General features: G+C 53.0%; 1 protein-coding gene and 1 non-coding gene across 3 annotated transcripts in view; both read right to left on the minus strand.

The window, feature by feature from the left end:
- LOC138453203 (adhesion G protein-coupled receptor F5-like) overlaps nucleotides 1–26741 on the minus strand; it is a 939048-nt gene that overhangs the window by 237772 nt on the left and 674535 nt on the right. The window lies entirely within an intron of this gene.
- TRNASTOP-UCA (transfer RNA opal suppressor (anticodon UCA)) lies at nucleotides 24611–24694 on the minus strand. Its single transcript has one exon. It is a non-coding gene; the product is annotated as a tRNA-Sec (tRNA).

A 26741-nucleotide genomic window follows, 5' to 3' on the forward strand; every position in this document is an offset into this window, starting at 1 on the left:
ATACCCTTTATTTTTATAAACACCATTAGCACCCATGTAGATAACTACATAGGTGCTAATGGCGATATGCCCTGAGGTGGCGGGCGGATGCTTTCGGTAAAGGCACTGCAGTGCCTTTGGTGTCCTGGCTACTAACACAGTATCATCTATGTAGCTCAGGACTGGGATATAAGTGCCCACAATCGAGGGAACATCGACCACCATGGCCGTCAATTTAGACCCCAATGCATTGTTGCAGAGGTTAAACAGGAGTGGAGCCAGCCCACACCCATGTTTCACCCCCCTACCTATATTGAAGTACATGATGCACTCACCCATAGACCCAAAACACACAGCTGCCTGGGTCTCACAATGTAAAAGCTTTATCACTATTAGAAGGTGCCAGGATATTTTTAATCCTTCTAAGACTGCCCAAAGCCTAGCCCTGTTCACCATGTCAAAGACAGGTCCATAAATGCTAGGTACATAGTTGCTTTATACACATGATAGTATTTAGCCACTCAGAGGTGCAAGTTGAGAGTTTGCTCTCTCATACGAAGCACGGCATGGAAACCTCCTTGGATCTCAGCTAAGATCCCCTCTCCGACAACCCACTCGCTGAGCGTGGTAGCAACCAATTTAGCAAATAATGTTCTAACTGTGTCCGGAAGAGAGATTGGGTGATATGATTGCAAAACTGCTTCCACTCTGACAGTTTTGAAGTGAGACGTGGAAGAAGGCAGGGCTGCCCTCTCTCGCCTCTGCTCTTTGTGATGGCAGTGGAATCACTGGCTGTGAGGATTCGTTCTGGCGAGTAGATACGCAGGTTTCGATATAGGTATGCGCTACAAAAGGTGTGGCTCTTTGCTGATGATATGCTGCTTGTGCTACAGGGCCTAGATTCTTCACTGCCGGAATGGATGAAGGAGATTGATGCTTTTAAACCCTTCTCTGGATATAAAATAAACTGGTCCAAGTCTGAAGCCATGCCAGCTTCCGCCTCTTGCACGAGTGCATTTGTAATCAGGTTCGGGTTCTGCAGGTGTCCGGATCGGATGAGATATTTGGGAGTGTGGCTCACAAGTGAAGTCTGGCTAATGGTGGATGTGAGCATGAGATGTGTAAGGGCAAACTTGAAGTTAGAGCTGGCGAGATGGTTAAAACTGTCTCTTTGGGGGAAGGTCAATGCCATAAAGATGTCTTCTGCTCTGCACATTCATTACGTGTTGAGAATGTTGTCGCTGCATGTCAAGAAGAAATGCTTCGAGGACATTGACAGCATGTTGCAGAGTTTTCTGTAGGAGAAGAAACAGCTGCGCATACAACTTTGGAAGCTACCCTGTGAGGGAGGCGGTCTGGCGGTTCCAGACTTCGCAATGTACCATCTGGAATTTTCTGCAATCAATCCGTTCCTTGAGGAGTCGACTAGTGACTGGGTGAGGGCTGAGTCTGGACTGAACACACGGCTTGCTGCTGGGCTCTCTTGACGCCTGGAAATGTGAGGGGTTATACAACTTAAGCTGCAATTGATTGTTTACAAAAGTCATGGTACAAACGGCAAGACCTGACTGGAAGGCCAAATTCTGTGTCGGCCAGATCGTCCATTTGGTTGAGCACAAGAGTATGAATTGATGGGAATCCTTTTTTGGCCTCACTAGTTTTTGAGTGGGGTGAAATGGATCGGGGATCTGAAGGAAATGGGTCCCTTTTCACACATTCAGGCCGATTCATGGAATTAATGTGCGCCGAAAATTCCGGCGCAGAGGTGCCAAAACGTGCGAATCGCAGTGCAAGTGCAAAAATCGCAGGGCAACCAAATATTGGATGTGCGCTGAAAAAGTGCGCGGCGCACGCCGGCGGACAGGTCATCCAACGGCGTGCGCCACGGCTAACGCGAAATCGCACCTAGCGCAGCGCACATAACAAAAGTAGGCGGAACACGGGGCGTAACACTCGGAATGGGGAACAACGCATGAAAATATGGGCGTTACGGGGGCAGTACAGGAGGCAAGTGCACGGAACGCCCACACGCTCGCCTACAACTCGTATTCATGGAATCGAATAGGGCAAACCAGCACACGGGCCAAGATGCACACAGGGCCAAACAAGTCGGCCTCAAGAAAACAGGCGGTAGCGTCCCTGCGCCTGAAATAAATGTGCGCCAAAATGTGCGCTAACAAAAAGCACCGATATACAGCTATGATGAATGATCCATACTGTGGCCCTCTAGGACAAATGAGGTGCAAAGGGGTACCGACAAACACGGACACCCGCTGTGTGAAAAATAGCATGTGCGTGTATTTCGGGGTACGCGGGAAGTTCCACACGCGATTGGCCTGGGTACGTGTATTTCGGGGTGCCCGGGAAGTTCCACACGCGATTGTCCTTGGTACGTGTATTTAGTGGCGCGCGTGAAGTTTCACACGCGATTTCAGCAGGGTACGTGTATTCCAAGGTGCGCGGGAAGTTTCACACGCGAATATGCAGGGTAATTGTATTTCGGGGTGCACGGGAAGTTCCACACGCAAATCCAGCAGCCTACATGTATTTCGGGGGTGCCGGGGAGTACTACACGTGAATTGGCCGTGTGAGTCCTCCCAGGTGTTCCCTCTACACCCTCCACGGCCCCTGCAGGCGGCCCACACCACAGGGGACTACCCTGCACATGTCCCGCAGGCAGCCCATCCACCATGGCCATGCCCCCCAGCCAACCCACATGTCACCTTGCACTACTGCCCACCAACGCATGTCTCCCAGCACCCCCACCACCCAGCATCCAGGGGCACCCTCCACCAGGACCCCACTCATGTCTCCCTGCGCCCCCACCCCCCAGCATCCAGGGGCACCCTCCACCAGGCCCCCACTCATGTCTCCCAGCACCCCCACCCCCCAGCATCCAGGAGCACCCTCCACCAGGCCCCCACTCATGTCCAACTCAAGTCCCCCTGCACCCCCACCCCCCAGCACTGGGGGGCACCCTCCACCAGGCCCCCACTCATGTCTCCCTGCACCCCCACCCCCCAGCATCCAGGGGCACCCTCCACCAGGGCCCCACTCATGGCCAACTCATGTCTCCCTGCACCCCCACCCCCCAGCAGTCAGGGGCACCCTCCACCAGGCCCCCACTCATGTCCAACTCATGTCCCCCTGCACCCCCACCCCCCAGCACTGTGGGGCACCCTCCACCAGGCCCCCACTCATGTCTCCCACCCCCCCACCCCCCAGCAGTCAGGGGCACCCTTCACCAGGCCCCCACTCATGTCTCCCCCCCCACCCCCAGCATCCAGGGGCACCCTCCACCAGGCCCCCACTCATGTCTCCCTGCACCCCCACCCCCCAGCATCCAGGGGCACCCTCCACCAGGCCCCCACTCATGTCCAACTCATGTCCCCCTGCACCCCCACCCCCCAGCACTGTGGGGCACCCTCCACCAGGCCCCCACTCATGTCTCCCTGCACCCCCACCCAGGGGCACCCTCCACCAGGCCCCCACTCATGTCCACTCATGTCCCCCTGCACCCCCACCCCCCAGCACTGTGGGGCACCCTCCACCAGGCCCCTACTCATGTCTCCCTGCACCCCCACCCCCCAGCATCCATGGGCACCCTCCACCAGGCCCCCACTCATGTCCAACTCATGTCCCCCTGCACTGTGGGGCACCCACTGTGCACTGTGGGGCACCCTCCACCAGGCCCCCACTCATGTCTCCCAACCCCCCACCCCCCAGCAGTCAGGGGCACGCTCCACCAGGCCCCCACTCATGTCTCCCAGCACCCCCACCCCCCAGCATCCAGGGGCACCCTCCACCAGGCCCCCAATCATGTCTCCCCCCTACCCCCCAGCATCCAGGGGCACCCTCCACCAGGCCCCCACTCATGTCCAACTCATGTCCCCCTGCACCCCCCCACCCCACAGCATTCAGGGGCCCCCACCACCAGGCCCCCACTCATGTCTCCCTGCACCCCCACCCCCCAGCATCCAGGGTCACCCTCCACCAGGCCCCCACTCATGGCCAACTCATGTCTCCCAGCACCCCCACCCCCCAGCATCCAGGGTCACCCTCCACCAGGCCCCCACTCATGGCCAACTCATGTCTCCCTGCACCCCCACCCCCCAGCAGTCAGGGGCACCCTCCACCAGGCCCCCACTCATGTCCAACTCATGTCCCCCTGCACCCCACCCCCCATCACTGTGGGGCACCCTCCACCAGGCCCCCACTCATGTCTCCCAACCCCCCACCCCCCAGCAGTCAGGGGCACCCTCCACCAGGCCCCCACTCATGTCTCCCAGCACCCCCACCCCCCAGCATCCAGGGGCACCCTCCACCAGGCCCCCAATCATGTCTCCCCCCTACCCCCCAGCAGTCAGGGACACCCTCCACCAGGCCCCCACTCATGTCCAACTCATGTCCCCCTGCACCCCCACACTCCAGCACTGTGGGGCACCCTCCGCCAGGCCCCCACTCATGTCTCCCCCCACCCCCCTGCAGTCAGGGGCACCCTCCACCAGGCCCCCACTCATGTCTCCCTGCACCCCCACCCCCCAGCATCAAGGGGCACCCTCCACCAGGCCCCCATTCATGTCCAACTCATGTCCCCCTGCACCCCCACCCCCCAGCATTGTGGGGCACCCTCCACCAGGCCCCCACTCATGTCTCCCTGCACCCCCACCCCCCAGCATCCAGGGGCACCCTCCACCAGGTCCCCACTCATGTCTCCCACCCCCCACCCCCCAGCAGTCAGGGGCACCCTCCACCAGGCCCCCACTCATGTCCCTCACCCTCCCCACCCCCCAGCATCCAGCATCCAGGGGCACCCTCCACCAGGCCCCCACTCATGTCCACTCATGTCCCCCTGCACCCCCACCCCCCAGCACTGTGGGGCACCCTCCACCAGGCCCCTACTCATGTCTCCCTGCACCCCCACCCCCCAGCATCCATGGGCACCCTCCACCAGGCCCCCACTCATGTCCAACTCATGTCCCCCTGCACCCCCACCCCCCAGCACTGTGGGGCACCCTACACCAGGCCCCCACTCATGTCTCCCTGCACCCCCACCCCCCAGCATCCAGGGGCACCCTCCACCAGGCCCCCACGCATGTCTCCCACCCCCCCCACCCCACAGCATTCAGGGGCACCCTCCACCAGGCCCCCACTAATGTCTCCCAGCACCCCACCCCCAGCATCCAAGGTCACCCTCCACCAAGGCCCCAACTCATAGCCAACTCATGTCTCCCTGCACCCCCACCCCCCAGCAGTCAGGGGCACCCTCCACCAGGCCCCCACTCATGTCCAACTCATGTCCCCCTGCACCCCCAAACCCCAGCACTGTGGGGCACCCTCCACCAGGCCCCCACTCATGTCGACCACCCCCCCACCCCCCAGCAGTCAGGGGCACCCTCCACCAGGCCCCCACTCATGTCTCCCAGCACCCCCACCCCCCAGCATCCAGGGGCACCCTCCACCAGGCCCCCACTCATGTCCAACTCATGTCCCACTGCACCCCCACCCCCCAGCACTGTGGAGCACCCTCCACCAGGCCCCCACTCATGTCCAACTCATGTCCCACTGCACCCCCACCCCCCAGCACTGTGGAGCACCCTCCACCAGGCCCCCACTCATGTCCAACTCATGTCCCACTGCACCCCCAGCACTGTGGAGCACCCTCCACCAGGCCCCCACTCATGTCTCCCTGCACCCCCACCCCCCAGCATCCAGGGGCACCCTCCACCAGGCCCCCACTCGTGTCTCCCTGCACCCCCACCCCCCAGCAGTGCGATTGGCCTGGGTACGTGTATTTCAGGGGTGCGCCGGTAGTCTTACACGCGATTTCATCAGGGTACGTGTATTACGGGTCCGCGTGAACTTCCACACGCGATATCAGCAGGGTACGTGTATTACGGGGTTCGCGTGAACTTCCACACGCGACTGGGCCTGGGAGAGTGGGGTACGTGTATTCCTGGGGTGGGCAGGAATATTTACACGCGACTAGGCCTGGGAGAGCGTGTTACGTGTATTCCTGGGGTGGGCGGGAAGATTTACACGGTCACCTACAACGCGCCAAAAAAAAAAGGTCCAATCTGGAAACACGTACGCCAGCATGAAGCAGGCGCACGTCCCGCGCAGCATAAAAGTGTGCGCAAACAAAAAAACAAGCTCAGACGCCAGGATGAATATACCGTTCCTAGCAGCAGTGGCCGTGGGATACCGCAGGAGGAGGAGGAGGATAGTCAGGGCCAGAATCTTTACACCCAGAACCAGCCTTTTTGGTATGCCTGATGACCAGGTGTATGGGAGGTACAGGTTTCCACCTCACAATACTCGACCTGGTCAGTGAGTGGGAGGATGACCTCACATCACCCACCCTGTGCTCCCAAGCACACAGCCCCCTGGAGAAGGTCCTCAATGTACTGCACTTCTTGGCTACCGGATCATTTCAGCGGACAAGTGCCATAGTGGGGGGGGGGGGGTGTCACAGGCCACGCAGTCACGGTGCCTACACCAGGTGTTGGCCATCATCACTGCACGCCCATCAGTCCGCAGGCACATATACCTGCCCAGAACACCTGCAGAAAGGCAGGCTGTCAGCCAGGATTTCTACAGGGTGGCACAATTCCCCAAAGTGCTAGGTGCCATTGATTGCACCCATGTGGCTCTACGTCCCCCCAGGGCATCTGAGCACATCTATAGAAACCTCAAGCACTGGCATTCCATCAACGTCCAGGTAGTATGTGATGCCAAGGGAATCATCACCTCAGTATATGCCAACTATCCAGGGTCCACCCACGACAGCTTCATTTACAGGATGTCAACCCTAAACCGGGACATGTAAGCTGGGCAGCATGGCGATGCATGGCTGCTTGGTAAGTATAAATGCCACAGCACACGCATGCATGACAGATACAGAGTAATGTCACTACCCCACTAATGATCCCCATCACCACCTCCCCAGGGGACAGTGCCTACCCTCTGAGCACCCACATGATGACCCCAATTCGGAACCCCATCACGCCTCCCGAGGTAAGATACAACACAGCCCACATTGCAACCCAGGGCATAGTGGAACGCACATTCGGAGTGGTCAAGTCACGCTTTCGCTCCCTTGACCGTTCTGGCGGGCAGCTGTTATACGCTCCCCCAGTAGTGTGCAGGATCATAGTGGCAGCATGTGTCCTGCACAATGTTGCAACACGCCGGGGCCTGGCTGTGGACATGGTGGTGCCCCCACATCCCCAACCACATGCACGCCCGCTGCGCATGGGAGGGGAAAGGGCACGGGGTGAGGCAGCCCGTACGCAGCTGGTGGCTAATTACTTCACATAGAAATCACACCCCTGTGGAGTGCACACAGCACTGGCACATACCATCTGGCAATCAATGATGACTCAATCTGACAATTCTGATGAATTAAGGGACAGTCAACTGTCAGAACCATAGCAGCCTGAGATTGTTCACCTGGAAGTGTCACAATGTGTGCATCCCTACCTACACAAAGACCACCAATGCAGTGTCATCAAAAGACACACTTCTATGCAGCAGAAATGAATACCCACTTGCAAAATACAACATGAGAACAGTGCCATGTCACCCAACCCCTCCCCGGCACTGCCACACAACACACCATGGCATGTCATGCTATGTGAGAGCAAACAAATTAATCCCCACAACATGACACAAGTGTCACGAAGTACAGTGTCCCTAATGGAAACTGGCCACACATGAAATGCTCACAGTAATGCAGGACCAACAACACACATTACCAAATATTTAGCAATAATACTAATCACCTACACAACCTCCAACCTACCATAAACATGACAGTACGGATTTAAAAAATTGGTAGTCTCACTACCTGATAATGCCAGCACTTCGACCACTTCCAACTGTACAGTGTTAGCGCCACGCATAAGTGTAGGTGCACTGCTTACAACATGGACTCCATTTCCAAAGTAGACCGCCTTGTGAAGGCATGAGCAATGGACCTGCAAATTAGGAGGATGAGATGGATGCAGAGGCACATATCAATACACCATGCAGTGTACAATACAACAACAATATGCACTAGGAATGTATACACAGTATTGACTACAGACTGCCCACACATCAAATGGGAGTCCAACGTCACTGTGTAAATCAATGTCACTTGGGCACACCCTTTGCAAGCCCATGGAAACGGGAAGCAGGAGGGGTGTGTGTCACACAAACCCAAGCATCTAACCCAAATTCAGGACAAGCCTGCATGTGCCCAGCCACAATACAGCGTATGCCCACGGGAGCCACACAAGGCAACACACTGTAAAAAAAGTCAAAAATCAAAAATCGAAAATGGCCATGTATGGGCCTGAGGGAGTGGGGGAGGCCACCCAGGAGGTCCGAGGACAGGGTGCACACCAAAACCCACCTGTGTGGATTTTGGGAAAAAAAAAACACCTCCATGGGCTCATGGCCTGCACGGCTACCCTATTGTGAGAGAATCGCTGCTGTTGCTCTCCTCACCCTCTGCAGCTGCATCAGGAGGTGGTGGAACTATGGGAGGAAGCCCACGCAAAGCCCTAGTCTGGTCCTCCATGGCAGCAAGCCTGCGGGTGTGGAAGGTCTGGTTCTGGAGGATAATCGTGCGGAGGTCCCCATGCAACAACTCACGGGATGCCTGGACCTCCTCCCTAGTTGCCTGCATCTCAGCTGAGAGCGTACGAGCGAGCCGCTCCAGCTGCTGTTCTGTCCTCGTGTCAGTTGAAGCCTCAAGCTCAACAAGAGTCACCCTGAGCTGACGGAGTTCCACCCTCAGGGCTTCCCTGTGGCCCTGGGACTCAATAGAAATGGCTTCCTGCAGAGTCTCCAGTGCCGCCCGTCTGTCCCTGTTGGACGCCAACATGTCCTCCCTGTGTGACTGGCAAATGGAGTCTGTTGCCTGCTGTAGTTGTTCCATCAGCCTTTCTTGGGGGACAATGGAAGTGGCCACCCTATCCATGGCCTGAGCAATCATCTCAGATGATGCTGCCTGTTGGTTTGCCATACTGTATATGGCTTGCTCCCATGCGGTATTGCCAGGTGGCGTACGGCCACCGCGTCGGTGGGCACCACACCTGTCTGGGGCAAGGCGAACTGCACCTTGCTGTGCCGGCACTGCCTGAGGCTGCAGGACTGCATTACCCCTCTGATCTGCTGGCCCAGGAACAGGATCAGATGTTGCGGAGTGTGACCCTGCATCTGTAACCACCAAAGGCGGACCTACCAACACTGACATCCCCATTGAGGGTTCTACCCCTGGTGCAGGTGGGTTGGACAGTACAGAATCCCTCCCAGAAACACTTACCTGCGACCGCACATAGGTCTCATCATCCGAATCGACACCTGAATAGAGCTCGGGGGAGGTGCACCCAGAGACACCCCTTGAGATAATGGTCTGCAGCAAGTGTGGGTTCTCACCCACCACCACACCACGTCCCTCACTGGTGCCCGGTCGGGCCTGAGCCCCCTCCTGGGTCTGCACCATCTCCACAACCCCAGCAGTATCAAGTGCGTCATCCCCTGCAAAGACATGACAGAAAAGAAATGGGAACAGGCATTAGCACCATGGCACACAATTAGGGCTCAGAAGCAACAGAACCAGTACTTCATTGACACATGTCCTACATGACTATAACCCTCCCATGCATGCACCGTCGCTGCGTATGAAGGGGAGGCAAATGGCACACATTGATGACACCAAGATGGAAGACCAACACATTTGCTGCATGCTGGCTAGCAGTGCCATCACACATTGGCCTGTGATTGGCATGTCCAATACACATACATGACACATGCCATCCCACAGATGGCATGTACCATAGCCATGTCACACATGTGACAATAGGACTGAGAAATGCCTAGTGAAAGTGGTGGAATGCAAACAATCAGCCTGAATGAACACAGAATAATACGCAACAATGTTATGGCAAGATGGCACTTCACGGGCAACTGGCGTGAGGTTGGGCTAAATGTCTACTGTTGCCAGAAGGGATACTGCAATACCCAAATCCTGGTGCGCAGAATGTATTGGATGAAGCACATGGGTGACCCAAACCACTCAGGCACACACACCCTCACCTGGCACTCAATCAGAAGCCCTCACACACACACCATGCACATGGATGACACACACGTGCATGTGCACTCACCGGACAATGCCTCGTAATCTGGCAGGTCTCCCACGCCTTGGATCTGTCCCTCCGTGACGTAGGTCCCAGCAACATACTCATGTGGAGTGAGTTCAATGTCCTCTACTGGAGACCCACCTCCAGTCACTAGAGTAGCGGCATGACTTGAGGCCAGCTTTTTCTTTGCCCTGCGCTTCAGGTCATTCCAGCGCTTGTAGCAATCATTAGCTGTGCGCCTCACGAATCCAAGGGCTATGATGTCCGCGATGGTCTGCCAGTGTGCCAGACGTTGTGCAGGTGTGGTCTTGCATCCTGCAGTAATCACCATTTCGCTGTCATGTGCGGACACATACTCCACAAGTGCATCAAGTTCGGCCTGATTGAAGCTGGGCTTCCTTGGTGGTCCGGACTGTGTAGCCGTGTCTGGGGCATCAGCCTGTACTGGACGAACGCTCTTCCTCTTCCGCTTGGAAGGTGGTGGGGATCCTGAGTGTCCTACGCTGCTCTGGACACTAGGGGCAGGAGCCCCGGTGGACTGTGGACTAGGAGTGTGGGAATGAACACTCACCATGGGACTTGCTGCAGGCATTAGCTGAAGTGTGATGTAGTCAGGGGGAACGTCAGCAGGATGGACTGGGACCGACACTGTCCTGGCTGGGAGACTCTGAGCTGGGGTGGATGGAGCCGCAGCTGCCCCTGCAGCCTCCCCACCCTGCCTACTCGGGGCAGCAGATGACATAGCTGCCCCTGATCCACGTGGCCTGGTGACACCAACATGCATCCCCACACGTGGCCTAGAGCTGCTGACCTGGAAGTCAGCCATGGAATCACCCTGTGCCAGGTCAGGTGCCACAATGGGCTGGTCCAACAAGGGCTGAGCAGGGATGGTGTCAGCCACATTACCCTCAACCAGGGGAGGGGGGGCATGGGTGTCCCTGACTGGTGACCCACGCATGGGGGGCTAGAGGCACCCTGCAAGTCCCGGCCACGTCCCCTACCGTATCCACCACAGTCACTTCTTGCGGCTCGGCCACCTTTGCCACCCTACCAGCTGCACCTCCTCAGAGGTATTCTTCCCTTCCTCTCCTTCCCCCAGAAGCTCACTGTCTCCCGAGCCCTGGTTCTCTCAAGGCTGGACTACTGTAACAGCCTCTATCTTAATCTGCCTGCCTCCACTCTCCGCCCTCTGCTACTTATCCAGAACAGAACTGCGAGACTTGTCCTTGGCCTCAAGCCCAGGGACCGTATCTCTCCAGGACTGAAATCTCTTCACTGGCTCCCAGTGGCTGCGAGGATTAAGTTCAAAACCCTCTGCATTGTCCACAAGGCCTTCTGGGGCCTGGGGCCTAAATACCTTCAACTCTCTCTTCCTAAATATCTGCCTTCACGAGCCCTTCGCTCATCCGTCTCCAACTCCCTCATGGTCAGCCGCTTCTCGAAGCAACGAGCTGGGGGTAGATCTCTCTCCGCAGCAGGGGCCTCCCTCTGGAACAGCCTTCCTGCCTCCCTGAAACTTGAGGAGAACCATCTCCGGTTCCGGAAGCACCTCAAAACCTTCCTCTTCGCTTCTGCCTTCTCTCTCCCTCTCCCTTGCTAAACCTGCTAAAACTCCCCACTGAAGTCTGCACTAAACCTGCATCTGGGCCACTCTGTGACCTCGGTCCAGGGCCCAGCCACTCTCCACTTGCACTGCCTCCCTGGCTCCTCCTGCACTGTGGGACTGTCACTGCATCCCTACAGCCCCCTTCCCAGCACTTGCTCTGCACTTACCTCGCACTTGCCACCAGCTGGCCCTTTTATTTATTATTTATTATTTATTATTTTATTACGCTACTTACCTTGTACTGCACTTTCCCCCCCCACCTCCTCCCCCTGCACTTTCTCCTTTTCCCCTTACCTCTGCACTTGCACGATCTGAATGACACCTGGCCTAGTAGGATCGTTTGTCTGTCTTCCCCTTGTTTCCCTCCCTCCCTGCCTCGTCGCGCCTTGAAACACTTGTGTATAGGCGCGTTACAAATACCATATCATATCATATCATACCCTTACCGCGTGCTCACCTCCCAACCATGGCACTGATGTTGTTGTGCGTATGGGAGTTGCAGTAAACTGTTGTCCTGGGCAATTGGGGGTCAAAGGGGTAGGGTACTAGATGGAATTCGTACCCTAGTGCTCTAGCAAGGCTGTATGTGACCCCTGGGGGAAGATGACGGGTCACGCAACGCACAGGTACCCCAAAAAAGGGAGATAATGTGCACGCAACCCCTCCTAGACCACGTGCGTGGAAAAATAAATCTGCACTACGGTGTGGCACCCAGAAACACAAAAATGAACGTATGCGTGTCACACGCAGCCTAGAATGACCTCTGAAGGGGTACGCGACACACGGGGCAAGCACAGATGTTAAATATGTGCGCGACTCACCGTCTGCCTGGAAAAATAGCGTGAAAAAGACGCACGTTGGCAACACCCCCGCCAAAAGAAGAATTGTACGCTGTCTGAGGAGACAGAACAACAGAAGAAGTGAACGCTGTTTGAGGAAACAGGCCCAGGAAAAAGACAAAAAGAGAAAAAGCTGTCAGAGGTAACAGGGAGTACGAACCTGGAACGCCGTGAAGTAAATCGCGTGTGAACTGACAAGAAGTACAGATTTCACCCACGCGCTCTCCATGAAAAGCACGTACCTTTTAAACATGCCCACACGTCCAGCGTCACTTCCACGTGTACGCGCTAAGGCCCTATCCTCCAATTACATGAGCTGACACTCTGACGTGCAGTCATTGGACGTGTAACATGCACCCGTGTACAGGGAAACGCCCACGCACGCACGTCACAGACGCGCATACGCGCTGAGGCCCTTTCCACCAATTACACGCTATGACACGACGTGCTTATTTTTTCTACGCGCCATGGAAAACGCACGTGCGCGTAACCTCAGACGCGCCTACATGCTGGGGGCCTTTGGGCCAATGAATTCGCGTACGTGTGCTGACGCGCTAAGGGCCTTTCCTCGAATTACACGCAGACGTGCTGGATTTTCACGTGCCAGATCACTCCGTATCAAGCTGGCCACGCGTAAGCACACGGAAGACCACGCTCCTGCCAGAAGGACGAATTACTGCCCCCCAGAGACCCGAGCACGCTCCCACCTGCCATCTGCTGCTGCCTGATTGCCTACTGCCCACGTGCCCTGCCATTTGCTGCCTGCACATCAGCCAGGGGTGCTGTTGCTGTGACCACCCCTGCTGGAACCGAAGACTCCCGATGGGATTCCATCGCTCCACAGACCAGCCCCAGGAACCAGTTGCCCACCCACTCCTGCCTCTGGGGTTGTCATGTCGGGCACTGCAACATCTGGCACCACTGGCAACCCCCGGCCAGAGAGGCAGAGGGGCACCAGCTTCACTGCCACCGAAGTTGGTGTCCTGGTGGAGCAAGTCCTGGGGCAGTATGATGCCCTCTTCGGAAGTTTCCGCGCCGACAAGGAAGGACGGACTCGGATCTGGACGGACATCGTGGCTGCCATCAACGCGAAGGGGGTGGCAGTCTGACTATTCCATCATGTCAAGAAGCGCTGGGAGGACTTCAGGTCCAGGACCCTCAACCAGGCCCGGCGCCTCTTGAAGGCAGCGGATGCTAAGGGGCGCCGGGGCCACTTGTCGGAAGATCAGATGAGGGTCCTGGAACGCATATCCCCAGCGCTCCACGTCCAGGTCCTTGAGAGGCAGACCCGTCTGGAGTCGAGCGGTAAGTGTGCATGCATCCTGATTGTAAGCTGTGCGTATGGTGGTGTGCCAGTAGTGTGCAGGTTGCACATGTGTTTTAATGGGGCCAAGTAGGGGGGGGGGGGTGTGAGACATGGATGGTGCTTGTGTGTGTAGGCTTGCATGCCAAATGCAGATGTGTGGGCACACCTTTTTGAATGAATGTGTATGTAAGTAGGCATGTTCGTGATGTCACACATGGATGTTGGTTTCAGCTACATGTATCTGCACTGTGTACATGTGCATGTGTGTGTATTTGACAAGGGGGCAACAGTGATGCAACATGGATGCATGTGACACCGGGATGTGGAAGACTGATTGGCAGATGTGACATGGATGCCGATCTCAACACTGCAACAGTTGGCAGAGGTGTACACATGCATGCAAGTGTGGTGGTGTGTGTGCATGTGTAGTGCACTCCCTATGTTGCATGTGATGTCTGGCTCACCTTTGCTTGCTCATGCTGTTGTATGTGTATGAATGGTGCTGGCTGTTGCAATATGGCTGTGGTATGGCTCATGTGTGCGAGTTGAAATGACATGTGTGTTGGCGATTGTGATGCCATGTCTGAGGTTTGCCAATGCCACTCATGTACAACTGTCATGTGTGTATGTGTCCATTGTACAGTGCCCTGATGCCTGTGTTTTATTTCTCCCTGTCTGCAGCGTCAACTGATGAAGAGGGCGGAGAAGGTGCTGTGGAGCACAGCGGCAGGGATTGCACTGCCAGCCGGAGACGCAAGGCCCGGCTCCCCTCCCAGGTTGTCATCTCGTCGGGGAGTGAGGAGTCCGGTGCCGCGTCCCAGGCCGCAGCTGCCGGGGGGAGGTCCAAGAGGCGGAGGTCGGAATTGGACTCCTCGGCAGCAGAAGGGGCAGCTGGGACCCCACAGGGCCCAACGGGGGAAGATGGCACTGAGTCATCCAGGTTGGTGGGGGGTTTGGTGGAGGAGGAGGCCGTGCAAGCGACAGAGACGGGGTCTGGAGGTGGGGATTCCACTGGTGCAGTGCAGGACCAGGGACAGGAGGCAGCACAGGCCGCCGCGGAGGTGCCTGTGTGCAATCCTGTCCCTGATCCTGTCACTGCATCATCTTGCACCAGCAGGGATGCCTACGTCCAGACCCGTTTTCAGGCAGGGGATGAGCTTACAACAACTGGCCTTCCTCTGCCTGCGGACGTGGCTATCCAGGTACGGGTTGAGCCTCTCCTGACTGGTGTGGCGTTGCGTCAACGGGCCATGCGAGGTGACCTGCAGTCTTTTCAAGGGGAGACTGCACCTCATCTCGAATGGCTCGTTGACCGCGTCGGCCTACTGGGACAGGTCACCCAGGCCGGATTCCTCCGTTTGCTGGAGCTTGTTCCGACCCCCTCCTCAACTGAACACCCTATGCGCCAGTCGTCCTCCATGCCATCTTTCCACCCATTTGTCACCTGGGTGCCCTGTGGAGCTGCCTCTGACGGTGCGGCCAGGCTGGTGGAGGACACATATCTGCCACAGTCGGGAGTCTGACGTCCAGCAGGGGTGGCCACATCGACTGCACCCCGGCCGGTGGAGGATGTGCAGGCAGCAGGAGCCAGGGCATGGGCACAGGCACAGCAGCAACGAGGTGGGAGCCATGATGGCTCGGGGCCTTCGACATCGGGGGGGCAGGCATCGGCCGGAGGACCCAGGACGGGAAGTGTCTTCCATATGGCAGCGGTTGGGCCATGCCATAGATGCGGAGCGGCACGGCTCACGATGGTCAGGGCGGAGAACTCCATGCGGAGGGCCCTGAGGCGGGCCGAGTGCCTCGAGGCAATCGCAGGGAGTTGGAGGAGAACATGTCGTCATCCCTGCGGACCCTCCGGGCCATGGAAGAGGACCGCCTGCAGGACACTGAGCAGGAGTTCGATGATGCCCTGGCCCGGAACATCCAGAAGTGAGCCGTCGGACTAGCCCGCTGCCCTTGTAAATAGTTCTTTAGTGTTAAGTTTCCTTTCGGTTTTGTTTTGGGGCGCTTGGACAATGCCCCAACTTCTTGTATATATTTCTTCATTAGGTAGGATTTTATTTTATACGTTTCATTTAAAGGATTGGGCACATGCATCCTGGATGTTCACTTTGTACATAGTTTGACAATGGATTTGGATTGTTGATTTTTTTTTCCATCGATCAATGGTTTTTTATTATTTTTGCACCTTGGATTTATTTTCTCAGGCTGACACTTTGGAGACTTGCTTTTGGGTTGCTTTTCATTTGGATTTCATGCGTCTTTTTCATTTATTGGACATGCTGGATTTCATTTTCTATTTCCATTTTCTTCTGTTCCATTTCATTGCCTTGCTTTTCTGTTTAATACATTATCATTTGGTACTTCAATGTGTGGTATTCTCTCTTTGGTTTCATGCATGTCGCAATGTGTGTTTTTTCATTCACATGCTGTCATTGTGTGGGTTTGACGGATATATGTTGATGTGCAGACTAGCCATTTGGGATGCATCATGTGCTGGTGATTTCTTTGTGGGGTGGATGTCATACCTGGTGGTGTGTTCGGACTGGGGTGGCGTGGGCAGTGTATTGAGGGGGCATGGGGGCCAAGATTATGGCTCGCCATGAGGTGTTGGGGGGACATGTATGGGGGCCTGCTGGCAGCTGTCCTGCACTGCTGGGGGGTGGTGGTGCAGGGGGGCATGTGTGGGGGCCTGGTGGAGGGTGCCCCTGGATTCTGGGGGGTGGAGGTGCAGGGGGACATGAGTGTGGGCCTGGTGGAGGGTGCCCCTGGATGCTGGGGGGTGGGGGTGCAGGGGGACATGAGTGGGGGCCTGGTGGAGGGTGCCCCACAGTGCTGGGGGGTTGGGGATGCTGGGAGACATGCGTTGTTGATCAGTAGTGCAAGGTCACATGTGGGTTGGCTGGGGGGCATGCCCATGGTGGATGGGCTGCCTGCGGAACATGAGCAGGGGTGCAGGGTAGTCCCCTGTGGTGTGGGCTGCCTGCAGGGGCCATGGAGGGTGTAGAGGGAACACCTGGGAGGACCCACACGGCCAATTCACGTGTAGTACTCCCCGGAACCCCTGAAATACACGTACCCTGCTGAAATCGCGTGTGAGACTTCCCGCGCACCCCTGAAATACACGTACCCTGCTGAATTTGTGTGTGAAACTTCCCGCGCACCCCGAAATACACGTACCCAGGACATTCGCGTGTGGAACTTCCCGTGCACCCCTGAAATACATGTGCCCTGATGGAATCGCGTGTGATACTTCCTGCGCACCCCTGAAATACACGTACCCTGCTGAATTCGCGTGTGAAACTTCCCGTGCACCCCTGGAATACACGTACCCAGGACAATCGCGTGTGGAACTTCCCGCGCACCCCTGAAATACACGTGCCCTGATGGAATCACGTGTGAAACTTCACGCGCACCCCTGAAATACACGTACCCTGCTGAATTCGCGTGTGAAACTTCCCGTGCACCCCTGGAATACACGTACCCAGGACAATCGCGTGTGGAACTTCCCACGCACCCCTGAAATACACGTGCCCTGATGGAATCACGTGTGAAACTTCACGCGCACCCCTGAAATAAACGTACCCTGCTGAATTTGCATGAGAAACTTCCCACGCACCCCTGGAACACACGTACCCAGGACAATCGCGTGTAGAACTTCCCACGCACCCCTGAAATACACGTACCCTGCTGAATTCACGTGTGAAACTTCCCGCGCACCCCTGGAATACACGTACCAAGGACAATCGCGTGTGGAACTTCCCGCGCACCCCTGAAATACACGTACCCTGCTTAATTCACGTGTGAAACTTACCGCGCACCCCTGAAATACACGTGCCCTGATGGAATCACGTGTGAAACTTCACGCGCACCCCTGAAATAAACGTACCCTGCTGAATTTGCGTGAGAAACTTCCCACGCACCCCTGGAACACACGTACCCAGGACAATCGCGTGTAGAACTTCCCACGCACCCCTGAAATACACGTACCCTGCTTAATTCACGTGTGAAACTTACCGCGCACCCCTGAAATACACGTGCCCTGATGGATTTGTGTGTGAAACTTCACGCGCACCCCTGAAATACACGTACCCTGCTGAATTTGCGTGTGAAACTTCACGCGCACCCCTGGAACACACGTACCCAGGACAATCGCGTGTGGAACTTCACGCGCACCCCTGAAATACACGTACCCTGCTGAATTCGCGTGTGAAACTTCCCGCGCACCCCTGGAATACACGTACCCAGGACAATCGCGTGTGGAACTTCCCGCGCACCCCTGAAATACACGTACCCTGCTGAATTTGTGTGTGAAACTTCCCGCACACCCCTGAAATACACGTGCCCTGATGGAATCGCGTGTGAAATTTCACTCGCACCCCTGAAATACACGTACCCAGGACAATCGCGTGTGAAACTTCCCGCTAACCCCTGAAATACACGTTCCCCGCTTGGCGTTTGCTGTTTGGCAGCCCTGTGAACTGGTCCAGGGTTAGCGCAGACATTTGCGATGAATTGGGGATTTTGATGGCTTTTCCTTGCACGAGGTTGTTCTTGGGGGCGTAACTGGCGCTGCTGCAGGGTCGCTGCGCCACGGCTGGTTTTGGAGGCTAAAATCCATGAATACGCTGTGCGATGAAATGGATTTTATCGCACGCGGCTGGCGCAGTGTATCGCACGGGGACACTGTGCGCCAGCCACGTGCGCCACTTTTGTGCGAAATTCTATGAATTACCCTGTAAATCTGTGTTGAAGAATCTCCAAGACTGCACCTATGGTGAATATCGGTAATTGAGCATGGCACTTGGCAGTGTGGAAGAAGTAGAGGACGATGTAATCACAATACAGTTGATGGTCCTGAAGGAGAGAGTACAATGCGCATCAAATATGTATAGGTGCCTGATGAGCTACAGGCGATCCAATGATCAAATCTTAGGTGCTTGGTCGGAGACGCTTGGCACAGAAATGACAGTGGGGAGATGGGAGAACATATGCAGGCATGTGGCCTTGACCGCTCTGAACCTTGGTGAGAGAGTAAGTCAAATCAAAATTCTGAACAATGTTTATTGGACTCTGCTAAGATGTATACGAGAGGGTTGGTTGACTCTGATGCCTGTTGGGGTATGTGGCCACAGTGTGGGCTCCATTGAGCACATGGTGTGGGAGTGCTACTGTCAAACCTTGATTTTGATTTTCAAACTGTGGTTTTAGGAGAGGATTTTTTGGAGGATCTGACCTTTTCAGGGCTGTCATTTCTGCTAAAAAAAATCAGACTGAGGGATTAGAAGGGTGCTGTTTTTCCCTCTAAGGCGGCTTGGGTTGAGAATCTGCACAAAATGTCACTGTTGGAAAGGGTTATTTTACGTAAACAGAACAAAGATGAATTTATATGAGGGAATCTGGGGGAGGTTTTTGGAACTGCAGTGATTTACTTGATCTGTGTTCTGTTTACACAGCCTCTTCGTTTGTGTTGTTTTATTGTAAATAAGTTAATAAACACATGAATACCAAAAGGGTAGGGAGATAGGAAAACTAGGTAATGAAGTAGCGTAGAGTGCTATGAAACAGATTATTCAGGAAGGATGAGGGCTTTGAGGTTGGATTTAAATAGTGGTAGAGTTGCAGTAGAACAGAGAGGGAGAGGAAGAGTATTCTAGTGTAGGGGAGCGAGGAAACAGAGCAAGCAGAAATGAGAGGGAACACCGGGGGCTAAAGTGGTAGCAAGGCAGTGAGCCGAGGATGATTGTAATGAGAGAGGAGGAGAATAGGGAGTGAGATGAGCAGATAGGTAGGCTCTGGTGAGTCCATGAATAGTTTTGAAGATGTGAAGAAGTTTATATTTAGCCTTTTGCTCCATCAATAGCCAGACAATCTAGTGACGGGCAGAGGAGTTAGAGGTAAAGTAAGAAAGGTTGAAAAGTGTGCGGGTTGTGAAGTTGAGGACTTTGTCCAGAGATGAAAAAGCACAGTTGGGAAGGCCATAGAGGAAACTGGAAGAGTAGCCAGACCTAGAAAGGACTAAGGAGGAGATTAGCTGTTTAGCAGTTTTGAAAGAAGATGACAGATTTTTCTCATACTGAGGAGGGTGAATCTGGCCGCAGTGGCAGATTTGGAGATGAAGAGCGAGAAGTTGTGTGATGGGCCGAGGATGACACCAAGGTTACGATCAAAAGCAGAGTAAGAAAGGTAGTCGGGAGAGAAGAGAAGAAGAGGAGGAGATGAAGAGATAGCCTGTTTGGCTGGGAAGCAGAGAACTTTATTGGAGGTGAGCATGAGCAAGTGAGACACCATCCAATATTCGATGGCAGAGACAACAGCTCGTCATATAAGGAGTGAAAGGAGAAGAAAATCTGAGTGTTGTCAGCGAAGAGTTGATAGGGGAAACCGTTAGAGGGGATAATGGATGCCAAGAGTGGAAGTATAGAGAATGAAGATAAGTGGACCAAGTACAGACCCTTGGGGACCTCCAACAGTAAGGGGAGTGAATGGGGAGGTAAGACTGTTTTATTTTATTTATTGGGTATTTATAATGCACCTATTCAGCAAATGGTGTTTCAAGGCACAACAAGACAAGGGGTTGTGGGGGGCAGGAAGAAGAAGAAGAAGAACAATGGTCCTACTAGGCCTTGTGTCATTCGGATCGTGCAAGTGCAGTAAAAAGAAGTGCCAGGGAGTGTGGAGTGGGGGCGAAGTGCAGGTCAGAGCGCAATGCGCTAATGCTAGGAAGGGAAAGGATGTGCAGGTAGGAGTGGAGAGCACGCAAGTGCTGGGGAGGAGGAAGAAGAGGGTGAAGAGGGACTCTGTGCTAGGGAAGAGCTAAGGGAGACCAGGTGGACAACTGCCAGGGGAATGCAGAGAGTGCGAGGGAATGAAGGTACACATGCTAAGTGCAAGGACGGGACTGGATGGGCTCAGTAGGGGTGCCGGCTGAGCCAGGCTAGTGCACGGAGGACCCCGTAAGGGCAAGTGCAGGTTAGAGGGGATGGCCCATGGGAAACCAAGGTGCTGGAGTACACTTGGCGAGGAAGGCTTGGTGCCCTGTAAGTATCAGAAGGAACCATGCAGTCAGTCGGAATGAGTAAGAGGGGGACATTAGCAGGGGAGAGGGAAGGAAGAGCAAATGAGGGTCTTGAGAAGCGAAGAGGACAGTAGGGAGTGAGATGAGCAGATAGCTAGGGTAGGGCAAGGCCCTGGATAGTTTTGAAGATGAGACGTATTTAAGTCTTAGCCCTTTGTTTCATAAAACAAAAACATATTTGGAAAGGCCATAGGGAGACTGGCACAGTAGTCAGATCTAGAAAGGACTAAGGAGGAGATTAGGTGCTTAGTAGTATTGAAAGGTAGAAGATGACACATTTTTCTGATATTGAGGAGGTTGAGTCTGGCTGCAGTGGCAGATTTAGAGATGAAGAATGAGAAGTTGTGTGTGTGATGGGTCGAAGGTGACACCAGGGTTACGAGAGGAAGCAGAGTAAGAAAGGTAGTCAGGAGAGAAGAGAAGAAGAGGGGGAGTGAGGGTTAGCCCGTTTGGCTGGGTAGTAGGACACTTCAGTCTTAGTGGAGTTGAGCATGAGTGAGTGAGATGCCATCCAATATATAATGGCAGACAGACAGCTTGACACTTTAGATAAGGAGTGAAAGGAAAAGAAGATCTGACTGTCGTCAGCAAAGAGTTGATAGGAGAAGCTGTAAGGGGAGATTTGGGTGCCAAGAGCTGAAGTATAGGAATAAAGAAAAGTGGAACAAGGACAGAACCTTGGGGAGCTCCAAAAGTAAGGGAGATGAGTATGGAGGTAAGGCTGTTCCAAGACACCTAAAAGTGCCAGGGGAAAGGTATGAAACATATCAAACAAGGGCCTTATCTCTGATACCAGGGAGAGATAATATAGAGAGAGGTTCAGAATGGTCAACAGTATCAAAGGCAGCAGCAGGGTTGAGAAGAATAAGAATAGCTAAAACGTTAGCATGACGAGCGGAAGAGATGAAGTTGCTGATGTTAAGGAAAGCTGTCTCGGTAGAATGCAGAGGTCGGAAGCCAGATTGAAGAGGGTCCCGCAGGTTATGAGTATCAAGGAACACAGTGGGCCTCATTACGACCCAGGCGGTAGAGGGTTAACATCGCCGGTAGAGCTGCCGGTGCCGTTAACCCTCTACCGCCTCATTACGAGATCTACTTGCGGGTCCCGCTAAGGACGTCTGGTAAAACCAGGTGTCCTTAGCGGGACCTGCTAGCAGACCAGGATGCTAACAACGGGCCCGTCATTAACAGGCCCGTTGTTAGCATCCTCCCCATTCCCATTGAGCCCTATGGGGGCTCAAATGGGAATGGGGATGTACCGAGTCCGGGTCTCGGTAAAAGGGAATTACCGGGCCCTCCAAGGTCAGAATGGCCCGGTAATTCCCCATTCCAGGAACCCGGACCCGGTACCCAGTATGGGGATAGCCATACTCGTAATGAGGCCCAGTGAGTCGATTCAATACTACTCGGTCTAGGATTTTTGAATAGTGTGGTAGAAGAGAGACATGGCAAAGGTTGGCATGACAGCTAGAATCTAGACATGGTTTCTTAAGGAGAGGGATGATAGTAGCTGTTTTATAGGATGAGGGAAACGTGGCATTGTCAAGAGAGGAGTTGAAGAGGGAAGCAAGATGTGGAGCAACACTGGGAGCTATGTGCGTCACAATGTGCGGGGGCAGTGGGTCAGTGGGGCACAGGAAGGGTTAGCCTTAAGGAGTAGGGCAAGAATCTCATCAGAGTTGGTGGGGGCAAAGGAAGACAAAGTAGCAGGAGATGAGGGTAGGAGTGGTGGAGAAAAGTGAGCAGAAGGAGGAGATAGAAGGTAAGTAGAGAGGTTTTTGTGAATGGTAGACATTTTAGAAGGAAAGTAGAGAGCAATATCCTTTGCAGAAAGAGAAGAGGATATGGAGGTGCATTTAGGGGATGAGGGAATTGAGTTGAGAGATTTTTGGAGGCGCCTAGGCTGGGGGGATTGAGACAAATGATGAAATGAAAGAGAGATAGAAGTCACATTTGGCAGAGTAAAGAGTATAGGAGTCGTTTTGAAGAGCAGTGAGGTAGAGCTGGAGATCAGAAGAGTGTCTTGACCTTTGCCAAGTGAATGGCTTTTTCCTCATTGTTATTTTCAGAGTACGGATGAGAGGTGTAATCCATGGCCGTGGAATGGAGTATTTACGAATGAGAGTAGTAAGAGGGTAGTAAGAGGAGAAGGGGGCATACAGAATAGTGCTAAAGTTAGTGAAGTAGATGGAAATGTAAGTTCAGCGTAGGAGGAGAGAGAGTGATGTAGGTCAGAGAGTTGGGCAGGTGATGCTACACTTGTACTATGATGTGTGATGCCTGTCTCTTTAGTTTAGCGATTGTATGCATGCAATGTTGTTTGTCCTTTACACATATCCTGTTTGCATTACTATGCTGCAGCTTAGTTTAGTGGAGCTTAGTGATATTTGTGATGTGAGACCATGTGTTGTGGATTTCAGAGCGAGTATTGTGGCCTCGTCTGATCTTAGCTTTGCAAAACTAGGTAATTTAGTGCACCTATGCTTATATGAGTATAGAACTAGGAAACCGTTGAAATGCCCTAATGTGGAATGATATGGGGGGCCCTTGTCATGTGGTGTGGCTTTTTTTTTTATATACATGCATTCTAATCATACTGTAGCTTAACTAACATACGATCTACTTTCATTAATCTTGCCCACTTAAAGGAAGAGAGTTAGGTTATATGGTTACCTTATATGTCCAAGACAGTATTAGTACCATATGGAAGAAATCAGCTCGTCCTGAAGTAGCCCTGAAAGAATAATGTGTGAAGTGACACTAGAAATAGTGTTTAATGAAATTTGCAATGACCGAAACATGTCGACAATCTGATAAGATCTCTATTTGCCAAGATTCTTTATGAATGAACATATACTGACCCCCGTATGAACATTTCTATCGGTCATAATGAATTTTTGTATTTTGACCTGTTTTATGTCTGCTTTTGATTTGATTTTTTGTGTGTTATTAATACTTTGACATTTTTTATAGTTAATTCAGTGGTATGTGTTGTTCCTGTTGTTTTTCTCTCAACGTATGAGATGCTGGTGATTTAACATGTTGCCCATGTAAAAGCACTACCAACCTTACCCTAAACCGGGAGCGAGAGGGGTAATCTTTTCTCACCTTTGTAATGCCTATATTTCCCTCCCTTTTGAGAAAGAGATTCCCCTACAAAAAATTGGGAGGTTACCTTAGGACAATTCTTCTTTTAGATTATCTTATCTGTCTACATTTATTAATATGAGTGAAGCTATTTACATGCATATAGCTTCTTATTGCACCATAGCGATGCACTGTGCTAACAGGTATCTGTGTGTGATTTAATCAGGATGTGCCCAATTGCACTGTCTTTGCTATAGTTCACCTTATCTTCTTTTTCAAAGTATATATGAAGACCTGTAGTGTGGGTGGTTTCAACATCAATATATGTGGTAGTGTGCGAATGATGTTACATGTGAGACTGTGTCTATTTGGCCCAGCCTGCGTCCGTGTGGGCCTTTGTCAAGTTGGTTGCATGGTAAACTACACCTCTGTAATTTTAATTGTTTATCTATAACATGCTTAATACCCAGAGGTTTCTAAGCGCGGACCCAAGGATCGAACCTGTGTTGCTCTGTGTCGTCTTGCTTCCAGGGCAAGCGTGTTGCCCCTGAGCTATCCTCCCGAGACAAAACAGAGTGCCCAGAACATGGAATTGAACCACTCTGTTGCTAAACAGCTAGAGGTTTGAAGCATGCACCCCAGACCGCTGAGGCTCATCTGTGTCCTAGGTTTGGTGCATTTGTTGATGAATCCATGTGTTCGTGAGTGTGTTTGTGTCAATGAAAAATACGAATTTTAAGAACATATAATAATAATGCAATTATTTCGGTTTGTGAAATGTATTACACAAAATGAGTGTGGATCTGAAAACGATGCTCGGCTGGTTGGAGCAATGGTTGCATGAAAGATGAAACTGACAAATTGCTGATAGCACCAATTGTGTGTAAGTGTGTGCACTGTATACTATTTTAGATATTCATAAATTTGCAACATTCCAGGGTTATTTCTTATTTCTCACCTTTGATGTAAAAATCAATGCATAATATTGTGCCATGTTTCCCCTGCCAGAGCCACCTCCCCTTGTGATTCTTTACTACGCCTACCGCAGTCCGCAAATGTATTCATTACTTGTAGAAAAATAAGTAATTCATCAAAAAACCACAGTGACAATACAATCATTAATATTGTTGGCAGCTCTACCGGCCCCGTTAACCCCCTACCACCAGGGTCGTAATGAGGCCCAGATATTCAACTGCCGACTAGGCAAGGTGGCATTTCATCAGGTTAGCGGTTAGTCCCACCTGTCTTAAGGCTTTGGTGATCTTATATAAATGTGTCATGTGATCGTCCCAGGTCTTACTGTGGATGACGATATCATCTAAATATGCTCCACAGAACCTCGAATATGGTCCTAGTACCTGGTCCATTAACCTTTGAAAAGAACCTGGGGTACAATTAAGCCCAAATGGGAGCACCTTAAACTGAAATAGTTCTCTGCGGGTGGAGAATGCTGTTTTTCCCTGTGTCCTAGATTTAGAGGTACTTACCAATAGCCCTTGATGAGATAAATTGTGGAGAGATATAGCTGAGCCTAGTTGATCAATCAGGTTGTCAATCCTTGGCATGAGATAATTGTCAAACTGGGATACAGAATTCAACTTTCGGAAGTCTAGACAAAACCTCCACAATCCATCTGGTTTGGACACCAGGACTATTGGGGAAGACGATGGACTCTAAGAAGGTTCTATGATGTGGCTTTAAATGTATAACTTTCCAAAGGGTAGTGCGAATGTAATGATATATCCCCTTGACTCTCCCTGGTTCCAAACTAAATACATCAGGGAATTGACTTAAGAGAACTTGAATATTCTGTTGCTGGGACGGGGAAAGATCGGATGGTATTAAATTAAATCTCCTCAGCTAACAGACAGGGTATCACGACTGAAGAAGACTCCACAGGACCCTCGTTCCACTTCTTTAGGAGGTTGATGTTGCACACCTTTGACTTAAGTCTTCTATCTGGTTGGGACACTCAGTAATTGTATGGGTTAGTCTGTTACAGGACCTCATATGGACCATGCCACCATGACAACATTTTATTTTCTGAAGTGGGGAGGAGTACCAGGACTTTCTGTCCGATGGAAAGAGAACGGGCTACCGTTATTCAATCATAATGGCCCTTCTGGGTTTCCTGGGCCTTTGATAAATGGGAATGGACTATGGGCCTCAGTATGACCCTGGAGGTAACAAAGCCGCTCTTTGCAGCATGGCTACCCCCATTCCGGGTACCGAGTCCGGGTTCCCTGAATGGGGAAATATCGGGCCATTCGGACCTTGGAGGGCCCGGTATTTCCTCATTCAAGGAACCCGGACCCGGTACATCCCCATTCCCATTTTAGCCCCCATGGGACTCAATGGGGATGATGCCAACAACGGGCCCGTTAATGACGGGCCCGTTGTTAGCATCCTGGTCTGCTCGCGGGACCCGCTAAGGACGCCTGGTTTTACCAGGCGTCCTTAGCGGGTCCCGCGAGCGGACCTCGTAATGAGGTGGTAGGGGGTTAACAGGGCCGGCAGCTCTACCGGCCCCGTTAACCACCTACCGCCAGGGTCGTAATGATCCCCTATATTCCCAACAATCATCATGTGTTCTTTAATTCTTCATGTGGTCTGGGACAAAGGTAAAAAAGCCCCCTCTCTTTCTTCCTAGGTCACTCTAAGCATATCCAGCACATCATGGGTTCTCATCCATACAAGAGCTCGAACAGTT

This window comes from Ambystoma mexicanum, chromosome 4p (assembly GCF_040938575.1).
Source record: "Ambystoma mexicanum isolate Mex_15411 chromosome 4p, UKY_AmexF1_1, whole genome shotgun sequence".
NCBI lineage: Eukaryota > Metazoa > Chordata > Amphibia > Caudata > Ambystomatidae > Ambystoma > Ambystoma mexicanum.